Consider the following 9,673-nt stretch of genomic DNA (forward strand, 5'->3'; position numbering starts at 1 on the left):
ATTCATTTGTATACTAAAGCATATGTGACAACCTCGCCGTGCGACTAAATGGTTATCGTTGAGCCACGACTATCGAATGCTTTTGATAAATGAAATTTAGTATTCGTTTGATTTTTGTGTGCGTCAGTGCATTATTAGTTCTTACAAATTTTTATAACTTCGCCTTATAAATACTGTGCTATTTTTGCGTTTATTAAAATATTTAAAATACTAAAATAGTAGTTTTTTTAATTGACGATTGTGTGCGTGTGCAGGTGTCAAAATTTTTCCGAAAATTTGTGTGATTTTCCGTAGCCCGATCTTTCAATTATTTTATTATATATGGTATATGGTCTATTTTTTAATGGGAAATTTTTAAAAGTAGCAATTTTTAAGAGAGATGAGATGAACTTAGAATTAATTTTAAAAATACATATTTGTATTTTAGATGTTTTAATAATATGAATTAGTTGAACTTAATAATCATATTTAAGTATTGTGGTTAAGTAAATGTGTGGTTATCGAACTCAAACTATGGGGTGAGAAAATTAAATTGAAAGTTTTACACGTGCCAATTTAAAAAAAAAGTTAACGATGTTTGTATTTTGTTTATGCTAATTCTCTTACATGTAGTTTTTTGCAAAGAAATATTTCATTTATTTTTTAAAGTAAATGCCAGTAAAAGTAAATATTATTGTTAAAAAGTAATATAAAGTACCTAATATAAATAATTTTGATTTCTAATTTTTTATTTATATTTTCCTTCCATTACTGCATGCTTAGAAAATTAATAAATATTTATATTTCATGATTTTAAAGTTTGTTGTTAATATAACAAATTAGTTCTGTAATTATTATTATTATTATTATTATTATACGAAAAAATCTGCATCGTTTCCGCTACATCCAGAAAACGAATTAATTTAAATTAAAAAAATATATTTTTCGAACAAATAGCTGGATTTCGTCTCTAGAGGGGGCCATATCTCTTAAATTGATTAAGAATCATTTGTTTCAAGGAAGAAAAAACGGAAAATGGAAAGAAAAAATACGAGCAGCACCTATTTCTTCCCAGGAATAATAATTGGGTTATTCGTCTTCTTCTAAAATTTCCGGAATTCGATGCTCTGGGTTTTGTCTTATTAGGCAGCTTCGTGTTCCAGCCAGAAAGAATGGGAGAAACATTGAAATATACGTGTATTTTAAGTTAAATATTTTACTTTGTGTTTTTTTGGCTTTATAAATTTTATTGCAGTTCTTGGATACCTTAGACAAGGAAAGAGAGGGGACGGGTAACACGGCAGCTGAAAGTGAGGCCACTTGTAACCAAGCGAAATTCTCCAATAGCGTTGTTATCTTCAATCATAAGAATATCCTAATTTTCCACAAAGAAATAAACAATCCTAGAAGCTTTGTGTTATTTTATTTATTTATTTTTAAATATTTATTAATTACTCACTGAAACTATTATTATACACCTAAATTAGCAAATTTTTTGAAAGGATATTTAAAAAATATAGTAACAAGTAACCCACCACAAGTTTGTCCACCCCCAGCAAATATTGGCAGGTGAATTTAAGTTTTATATAACGACTATATATATAGATATTTTTTTGACTGGACTTTTTTTTATCGTTTACAATAATTTTAGATATTTGATAACAATACTTTATAGCATTTTTTTACATGTAAAATATGTATATAAAAAATGATTATTGTAGAAATTATATTTCTCTGATTATAATTCCCTACGCCACTGGAGAAATCCAGTCTGAGTAGCATTATTTATGGTTTCAAACCATTAATTATAATTTATAAAATAGGATATTGAAAATGCTACTTGGAATTAATAAAAATAGTTTGCTTTGGATATGGCACAGGACATATTAAAAGCATTTTGCATATTTTTACTGCTATAATGAAAAAAATGTACATTTTATGACTATATGTATAACAAAAGTTGTGTATCAATTTTACCTGTGAAATGTAATTCCAGCCACATTTTTCTGGCGTCGGCTTTTGCAGCCATACGCTGAACATCTCACCCTATCTCACCATACCTACTAAACAACACAGTTTATAAATTTAAAACAAAACAGTAGTCACAAAAAAAAACGTAAAAATTCGCTCAGTATCACCTCGAAATCTTGTCACCAAAGTATGACCGCCGATCGAGAATTTCGACCTCAAAAACAGATCACTGGAGAATATGCGTGTTAACCGTCCCCTCTCTTTCCTTGTCTAAGTTGGATACTAATAGACAGGTCATCTGTGCCCTTACAAATTAACTGATCATGAACTAACAGAGACTATTCATATGTGAAAAAAAAATACAAATTACTACAAGATAACTTCTTGTAACCAAGCCAAGTTAGTTCTTGGTCTCTTAATCTTTTAATGTGAACGAGTTGCACTGCAAACGAAAGTTTATTTCCACATTTCTCGCGAGACACAACTAAGTTCAGCTGTTGTTTTGTGAAAGTTTTGCAGGTTAAGTCTTCTATGCCCTAAGTACACGATGATATAAACGCGTCGGTTATGCTAACTTCCTAATTTGGATAGTTTGCTAAAAGATTATACGGAAGATAATGATAAGACAATAGTTCGCGCTTTGCATGTATTAACACAGATCCTTTAAAGCTTGACATATAGTTTGGTTGTTAATTTCATAAAAGCGTTTTTCATCTCTATATCGCATAATAACCTAAAAGTTTCGCGAATTTTCTTCGAGTTTCATGTAAAATACTAATGTGTAAATCAATAAGTGGTCTACATATTCTTAATCTAAGGTCTACATAGGTATGTGACGTCATAATTTCTAATATCAGGCCTCTATATATAGTTTAATATTTTAACAACGACATCGTCATCATTTTGTGTAGCCTCCCTCACATATTTAGATAAGGAATCCGACACTACCCGCTGCCACCAACAAAAAACTATGGGTTTCTCATGCAAGATTTTTTCCCCTCACCAATAAAAAAATGTCATCAGCGAATCTTAGATGGTTAAGATATTCTCCATCTATTTTTAATCCTTTGTTGGTCCAGTACAGTTGGTTGTTGGTCCAGTATCTCCTTTGCCGATTAGGAACTCCGGGTCTTTAGCTAAACAATAAGTCAGTTATGTTTTTAAATGTGGATCGGACATGGCCATCAAGAGCACCATTATTACTAGAACCCTGTTTTCTATCTTGTTAATATCTTATTTATCAAATAGAGGGGTTAAAGTATTATGGAGTGGACCAAAACCCCATTTTTTTTTAAATTTTTAATTTTTTTGATATAACCTATTTTGCTCTATCTCGTAAAATAAAGTGGTAGGGGAAGGTTAAACTTCATTTTATTAAAATAAGGATAACACTGGTTTGGATTAACCCGAGGATTAACCCATTTTAAACAAACTAGGGCTCGTTTAAAAGAGCCTTTCTCTCTTAGTAATCTCCAGTATAGATTTTCTTTCCATAGATTTTTTTGCGGTAGCTAGAGAGCTCTCATAGCAGATATTGTCCTTTTGAGTAAAAAAAAATAAATAGCAGGCTATGCTTCTGTTCGAACAAATAAATAGAGCACAAAATTTCCAAAATATCAGCGCAAACCGCAACTTTCTATCTTCTCTCTAGCAGGAGATATTAAGAGAACAAATCATGTTAGGCTGCCGCATGCCACCTAGAATTATAAGGTCTAAAAATTATAGTAATAGGCTAGGAAACAAAAAGACAAATCAAAATATCAAGACGTATATTTTAGTTTTTAATGCCATTAACAATTAAATGGCATTTATCCATGTTCATTCGTGACCTAGCTGACCATGGAAATATTCCGCTCCAGCGTCTCTATGTAAGTGGTATATTATCATCGTAGGATTTAGGTGGTATCCAAGAAGGCCCACACTTTTATAGCAAAATAAGTTGCGCAACTGCGCCGATTGGACCATCATGCCGAAATTGTAACAAATGCAATTTCATCATGATGTCTAACAAAATTGGAAATTCCTCACTTCGAAATTGTGGATAGTTCATTTCATTCCGATAATTAAAAATGTCCAATCATTTCCCTCTTAGAATTTCTGCCCAAACATTTACCGACTAACGGTCTTGCTGCTGAACTACTTGCATCAAGTGTAGATTTGAACCAGTGGTGCATATTTTTAATATTCACACCTTGTAGAATGAGTAAGAGGGGGGGTTAACCACTGCGACCTTAAAGATCTATTGTGTGTGTGTGTGTATGCCCTCCTTCCTTGAGTCATTACATAATCTATAACCCATCATACCCCTGATTCCCATCCTCCTCTGACAACAGTTCTTCCTCCGAGGGAACACACCCTTCCACGGTTGGACGTTTGGCCCTCCGTGCCGCTCTTCACAGTCGAGGAGCTTGCCTCCGGCTGAGGAACCCGTGAGGTGGAGGCTGGAGGATCTGTCTCCATTTTCTCAACCTCTTTAACTTGGTCTCTCCTTAGACCTGATACCGGTGTTGTCCCGTATCTATAATAGAGGATATGTCCTTCTTTCTCTATTGCCTCCTTGGATTTGAGGTCAGTTCCTATTGTGAGGACCTGACCATGACCCTCCTCCCTCGAGTTGATGGCTCGCCAACTCGATGTCCTTACATTGAAGTTCTGGCCTTGGATAAGGCTCAGCAGGTAGGTGGTGTCTTTCCCCTTGCTCCTCGGCAGAAAGACCGTCATGGCCGCCCCTTTAGGGATGTTTTCTCCCTTTACTGCAACCAGTTCCGGCCTTTGCCAATTTTTAAGCTTAGGTGCGATTTCTAGGATCGTCTAGCCCGCCTGGTTGACCCAGACCGGGTAGACGAAACGGTAGCTTATATCGCTTATTGGGTCTCCCGACCCTTGCTGAAGAAGGTGGTAACTTGTGTGCCACTGGTGGAGGATGATCCCAAGCAAGTTTCAGCCGCCTTTCCTTTGGATTTGCTCACTTGGAACTTTCATTTGTAATGTTCCCAGTGTCGCTAGGGGTGTTCACCGGTCGCTTCACCGGTAGTGTTTATAATACTAGATCTCATAGTGTTCCCACGAGTCGCTAGGGTAGTTGGTCCACTTCTACAGAGCCCCGCATGCAGAAGTAAAGGGTAAATACAATGGGGTGCCCCCTGATGCCCCAAGGTTCAGGCCAGTAATGGCTAGTCCTCTATCTAGCCACGCATCCCTTTGACCTGGTCCCGCCATCGTAGGATTTAGGTTTTTGGTGAGGATGTCTCCTCTTAGACCAGGCAGTTATGTCAAGACCCCCCCACACCCTCCACTCGCGAGACATGACCACAGTCAGTAGAGGGTGCCTGGTATGACGGACAGGGGTAGCCCCGTCCGGCATCGTTATATGTCTTGGTGCAATTCCCTGGCCAAGACAATGAGATGCTTCTTAGACCGAGCTAAAGTGCTAGAGGAGATTCCTCCAGCACCTGACAAGGAGCTTCCCCACCAACGACAAGGTCTTGCATCTCCTAGGGGAAGAGATTCACACCTTCGTTGTTTTATTAAAAGTGACTCGAACCCTCTGTATGCTCTCCCTAGCGGACATTTTTTGAACTGGAAAATAATTTCCAGTTATTTCTCTTGTTCGATTTACTTATTACAATTTTCTTTCCAAAGTTATACGATAAGTAGTTTCTGAGATACAGCCGGCATCCATTCTTAGTTCGCCACCCGGTAAAAATCACTCATATTGAACGTGTTAATGATTTGTTAAATAATTAATTAAGTGTGTGACGTTCCGTATTCTAGTCTGAGGCCTCCGTTATCACGTATAGGTCTTACTTTAAAAGAGCTTAGCTTGTGACTGTGAATATATTGAATTCACTAAGAAAACAATGTTAGAAGAAAACATTCCGTCTAAATACCTTTCCAAATCAAACAAAGCTGTATTCTTTTTTCCCGGTACAGGCACTTGTCTGTAACGTCTAACGGGCATAATAATTGAACAATAACCTTTGTGCGGCAGACTGTAGACAAGGCCTTATTGTCTGCGAACAAGAAGACGCTAACTAAGTGTGCCGCGCTCTTATTTAATGGATCATATATTTATTCATATATAATTTGGTCGAATGAGAGGCAAGACTATAAAAGCTGAGCTTAATTGTAATTTTATTCGGCTCAGATGTACTTCTACACGATGTTCGTTTCTTCTTTTTAACGAACAAAGACGTTAAAATGATATCGTTAATACACTATAATAGTAAGGCTTGTAGTTTTAAGAGGTAGTTATGGTAGAACAGAGTTTTTTTGTTATACGTTCATGTATATAAGGGGCCATTTTGTTTTGGAATAAATTAATTTGCTGTAATTAAACTTACACGAGACGTAATACGGTTCATACCAAATAAACATTTAATCACGTGATTAAGCTTGACCGGCACAACGTTGCCCACTTTTATATATTTTCTTTTAATCAAAACAGACAACGGCCTAGCTACGTCGAAACACCGGTTCCCGTTAGAACACCGAAGTTAAGCGACGTAAGGCGATACTAGTGGATGGACGGGTGACCGGTTCGAAACTCTGTATCGTGCTGTTGTCCAATAAAGGCAAAAGTGTAAAATCTATTGACACACACTGCTCATTCACGCCGCGCCGGTTCGAGGCCGGATGAGATCGGATAACTCGTGAGTAAGAGTCGATTTAGACACTTGCCAAGTCGGTAGGCCATTGACCATGATATGGCCGAGGACCGCGGTTCGGATTCCGCGTAAACAAAATAGGCCCCGTCCAGATTAGCCCTGGCAGCAAAAAGGAGACGTTTACTTTTGAAAATCTTTACTTTTTAATCAAAATATTTTAGGAAACAAAAATTAATTAATTATAAATATATAAACAGTTATTTTTACATCAACAAAACTCACCTTCTTAACAGCACTTAAGGGACATGAAGGGACATTACTACCGCTTTCCCGTTCAAAATATTCTAATAAAGTTGCGATGAGTTTTTTACGGCTATTAAACAATCTTGTACACTTCACACTAAAAGAGGTTCTAAAAAGAACAATGTTCAACTGCAAGGGCTGCTAGTAAACATTTTTAAGCTTAAAGTATCACAACACTATTTATTTAAACCAAAAACCCAATAATAAAACTGAAACAAAAAAAAATAAAAAAAATTGAAAAAACTGCAATACAAAACTGAAGTGTACAAACGAATAAAAATGTCAGGAAATAAATAAATAAATGCGGCAACTTAACATTTTTTACAGCAGAACTACCATCTGAATCCCCAGCGCGAAATTTAAATTCGAGTTAGTCATAACGGCGCGGCGCCGAATATGTTCAAGGTTGGCAACAATGAATTTAAAAATCGCGCCCTCGATTGCGTAACTAAAAGTTTAATTGATATGAAATATAGATATTTATTTGTACCTACATAATATGAACTTACTGTAAAGAAGGGATTGTTCAGTGTAAAATAATTATAACAGAAAGTCGTAATCTTTTAATCCCATGTCAAACTTTTGTTATTTTTGATCTCTACTAAATACTGGGCAAATGCCAACAAGTAAATCCTTGATGATGCGATATTATACTCTTATATTCTGTATAATAAACGGATTCTAATGTATTTATTCATTCTTGTTAATTTTTAAACATAACTTAAACAAAAATCAAATGTTAATTAAAAATTTCTTATAACCATTGAAATAACAATTCAAACAACAACAAAAAATCAAAATAACTATTGAAACACAAGAAAACACCAAAAAACAAGTATTAAATTGCGCCAAGTGTAGCTGGTTTCAAATATAAGCAAGATAATAATGACATTAGTAATTAAGACAAGGAAATTGAAAAAAAAAAGAAAGTTAGTAATTTCCTTTTGGTAAGTTGTTGATCTTGGAATTTTTCAATTTTCCCAGCTCCGATCTACATAAATTTCCAATTTAATTGTTGCTTAAACTGCAGGTTGCAATAATTAAATTTTTAAAAGTTTCCTGAGGAAGGGCGAAAGTCTAGACTCCGAAGCTGAATTAATTTCTTATCCTAGGGGACGAATTTAACTTTAACGAAATTAAAAAGTTGAGAAATATCAAGAAAAGAAACCAAAATAAGACGACCGAGCAGCACTTCTATTGGAGATATGGGAGTTTAAGAAAAAATATCGTTATAGTCAGGGGAACCGCCTATTTAAAAAATTAAATATATCTAATATCTAGATCATTCTTACTTAATTCTAGAGACATTCAGATTTAAGACACTCTGTATATATAGATTATTGATTTTTAACATACTCGTACAAACTAGTAGGGAGCACTGAAAAAAACTGTTAAATAATTCTACAATTATTGTAAGATCCTTTGTTGCGAACTGTAGTAGTATATGGGCCAAATACAAGTTGTAGTAATATTTACTATTTTTTGTAGTTAAAAAGTTGCAGAAGCATGCAGTTCATAGTTTTGTAGTAGGTTTTAATATAGAAGTATTTAGGGTCATAAACTGCAAGTCAAATTAATCAAGTAATAATTCCTCAAAGACAAATGTAATCTGCATGTCGGCAATATTTCCGTTCCATAGTAGTAAAAATTACATTTTCGATCTTAACCAAAACTACAAATTGTAGTAAAATCTAAATTGTTTATCGTCAATTCTAACATAGTTTTGTAATAATAGTTACTAAAATACGCTCTTACCCAAACCACATATTGCAGAGAAAAATTTCGCATTTAGAAATCGATGCGTCGCAGACGGCTCCAAATAATAATGTCCTTACGTCAGTCCCTCAGAGGAACGTACAGCAAGGCAAAACCTGTGCAAAGAACAAAGACTGGCATGTATCTGCATCACAGGTGCCATGAGAACATGTCCAACAGCAGCAATGGAGGTCATCTTAGACCTAACACCACTGCACATTGTCGTCAGTAGTTATGCCAATGCGACAGTGATTAGACCTCAACGTACGATCATTGGCGGGTAAAATCGGGGACATTAGATTATTTGTGATGCAAAATAAATGTGATGTTTTGGCCATAAGCGAGACTTGGCTTGATAAAAGAATTAAATCATCTGATGTAGCTATAGACGGGCATAGGTTTTTGAGGAGAGATAGGAATTCTCGCGGAGGAGGTGTTGGTTTATATGTTTCTAATGCGTTAAAAGTTCAGATTATTGATTCGTGTGTAAACATTGAGCAGTTATGGGTAAAAATTAAATTTAAATCGCAAGATATTGTTTGTGGCGTTATATATCGGCCGCCGCTTTCTGATGTTAAGCAATTTTTAACTTATTAAAGATTGTACTCGAGTTTCAGATATTACTGCAACTTTAATTGATTTGATCCTGACAACTTCTTTAAGTACTGTGCATGATTCTGGTGTTATAAATTGTGAGATTTCAGATCACGATGCGATTTATACTCTTCTCTCTTTACCTAAAACGCCACCTACTTACAAATATTTACGTAGCTTCAAAAATATTGATATCGTGAAACTTTCCTCAGATCTGGAGCTGCAACATCTTGAAGAGATATATTATATAAGAAATATCGATAAAAAAATTGAGTACCTAAATAATGCATTAATATCAATATTTGACACACATGCACCATATAAAACCGTCAGATTAACTAAGCCACCTGCTCCATGGATGTCCGAAAATTTAAAATATCTAATATCTTCTCGGGATAAACTTAAAAATAAATTTAAAAATCAGAAAACACCTGAATTATTGCAGCAATATAAACAGTTAAAGA

This window comes from Sitophilus oryzae, unplaced genomic scaffold, assembly GCF_002938485.1.
Source record: "Sitophilus oryzae breed Bouriz unplaced genomic scaffold, Soryzae_2.0 scaffold_813_pilon_pilon, whole genome shotgun sequence".
NCBI classification, from domain to species: Eukaryota; Metazoa; Arthropoda; class Insecta; order Coleoptera; family Curculionidae; genus Sitophilus; species Sitophilus oryzae.